This window comes from Morone saxatilis, unplaced genomic scaffold (assembly GCF_004916995.1).
Source record: "Morone saxatilis isolate NCDOM2014 unplaced genomic scaffold, NCSU_SB_2.0 Contig4, whole genome shotgun sequence".
Lineage (NCBI taxonomy): Eukaryota > Metazoa > Chordata > Actinopteri > Moronidae > Morone > Morone saxatilis.
Genome location: NW_023339984.1, coordinates 5226828 through 5229471, shown reverse-complemented (window position 1 = coordinate 5229471; position 2644 = coordinate 5226828). Strand labels below are relative to the sequence as shown.

The 2644-nt window shown below is 46.1% G+C and overlaps 1 protein-coding gene and 1 pseudogene across 3 annotated transcripts in view; both read right to left on the bottom strand.

Moving 5' to 3' along the window:
* kdm6ba (lysine (K)-specific demethylase 6B, a) overlaps nt 1–2644 on the bottom strand; it is an 88069-nt gene that overhangs the window by 19864 nt on the left and 65561 nt on the right. The window lies entirely within an intron of this gene.
* On the bottom strand, nt 2370–2518 carry LOC118338555 (annotated as a pseudogene).

Genomic DNA, 2644 nt, shown 5'->3' with positions numbered 1-2644 from the left:
GTGGGAACTCTACCGGCAGCACCACACGATGAAGAACAGGCCAGAGGAGTTAGGAGATGAGCAGCGGGAGCTTATAAAGAAGGCAAACAGTTCTGTAAGAAGATGGCTTAACACACCAGTGACACACATCACCAGCGCGCAGATGAAAAGATTCAGAAAATATGTCAACGAGAAAGATCAAGTGAGTACTGGTTTGATTATTTGTTAGAAACAGGATTGAAATTGTTCAGATTAGTGACATTTTAAGCACTTGACCTAAATGTGCTTGTTTATCTTTGATAATTAAAAACTGGTACGTCATAACATCTAGATAATTCATTTACCTTTTTTTTTCTCCAGCAACTGCATGCCAGCACCTCCAAGTGTGATCCTTCATCATGGCCAGGTGATGAAGCTGAACTGGTGGCTGTAAGTCAGGCTGTGGAAGGTGAGATACAGAGTTAATACACATCAAATGGTTTCTAAAAAATCACAATATAAATAATACTACTTTGTCTGGTCTTATTTTTTAGACTTGCTCAAGACCCCTGTTCAGACTAAACTGCCTGCACCCGCTGTCAGCTCTTCTCTGCCTGCTGCTGCTGCTGCTGCTGCTGTCCATACTGCACAGTCCACTAACCAGCCAGTCACGATCTCCTCTTGGAATCCCCTCTCACTGACTCCCCTGTAAGTGATATTCACATTATATGCAAAGAATGTTAATGAGAATGACAATTGGTCGTATTTCTAACATTACTTACAATGTTGTACACAGCAATAACCAAATGCTTTGTATGTATTATCTGTGTTGCAGGTGGAGCTGGAGGGTTGGGTGCGTCTGTGGGAAAACCCCAATGGCATCCCATCTGCCGACATTTCATGGCTTAAAGAGGACACTGAAAGAGGGCTTTTCACCCCCATTCAGATGCACAAGGATGTCAGTGGTCTGGTAAAGAGGCGACGGGTGATGAAGTCGGACCGTATGTGGTTTTATCCGCCAGAACCTCCCGGCTATGTAAAGGGTGCTCTACCCCTGCCACAGCTCTTTTTTTAACAAAATTTAAAGTCGTCACTCTGATAAACACCAACATAATGATTGTGACTCTACTCACAGGCGTGGCGTGGATAGGAATGTTGTGCGCCTTCTGAGGGACCGGACCGAAGGGAACACCATGGTCAAGGTGTGGCGGCAGATACAGGAGAATCACACTGAGTTGTACTTTCAGCGCAAGGACCTGTACACCACACTCCTCATGACTGTGGCTGAACCTGGAGGTATTGTGTCTGCGCTTGGACACACGTTTCAGCTACCGCCTCCTCCGAGAGAGCTTCCGTCCGCGCGGCTCTTGCGCCACGCCTTCCTGCTGTGAGGCTGACAGCGTGCTAGGATTATCGGAGCCAGATCATCTCCACCTTTGGCACTGTGCTGAAAATGGATTCCACCAAGAATGTATGTAAATCAAAACTTAATGCTATACTCTCTGATGTACTGTTGTATTGTTAAGTTTCTATTTGGTTTTAAATTAAGCAAATGTTCACACAAAATGTTTAAGAAGAATCCCCTTTCAATATAATCTAACAGATCAAATAATGCAAACTTGACTTTTTAAAAAGGTGGTGAAGAAGCTGTCTGGGGAGGGTAAAGGCTCTGCTGAGTGGTTCACCAGTATTGGAAACGAGCACTCCCAAATAGTTTCATTCATGCTGACCTGTGAGGAGTCAACAGAGAAGCTGCAACCCATGTGCCACGGAGTCGTGGAGAGGTTCCGGCTGGCAAATCAGCCAGTCCCGAAAATATTGTACGTCGACCGTGGGTGTTTCTCTTCGCGGGTCCCGACAGCGGTGGAGTCTTTGTTCCAGCCGTGGGTGGACAGTGGGATAGTTGTGCGTCTGGACATATTCCACTGGATCCACCAACGCAGCCTTACGAACAGAGTCACACTCCAAATATGCTGTGTTCAAGTCTGCTCTAGCTGGGGCAGTGCTGGCCTACAACCGCACAGACTTGGACCTGCTCATCAAGGCTCAGAGCCAAGGACCCGGCCAGCCTGAAGTCTGTCTCTGACAAGGACATGGTCCAGCTCTATGTTTCCAAGGAGCAGCTCAAACACCATGTGCGGAGAGTCACACTCGGGGCTCAAGAAACATTCCAACTCATCCAGATGTCCATTGAGGAGCTGAAAGTCCTGCTGGGCTGGGATGAGAGTGGCAGCTGAGCCTCCTTAAATCACCTGGTATTAAAGACAAAAAAAATCAAATAATATATATATATAGATATATCACTATTCTATATATATGTAAACAGGAAGAATATGGAGAAGAGTTACAACCACTGACTGTATTTCTGTACATTAGTAGTTTGAAAATGATTTCTTTTCTACATGTTTATCAGGGGAAGAGCGCGAACGCAGTTCCCCCACTCCACCCAAATTATGCAGTCGAGATTCCACATTTGGGGAATTCGGGTTGAGGTCCCACCGAGAACCGGAGTGCAATGGTCAGGCCTCGCCGTTAAGTGGTTTAACCCACCGTTCATTATGATGCAATATAATCAACCCCATCAGGCAACGGTACAGTCATGAGAGTATTGTTCTCAGACTCAGAAGGACCAGGGAGCTCTCTCACAGACATCGAGCACCCTGGAAATAAACACCACTGAATAACA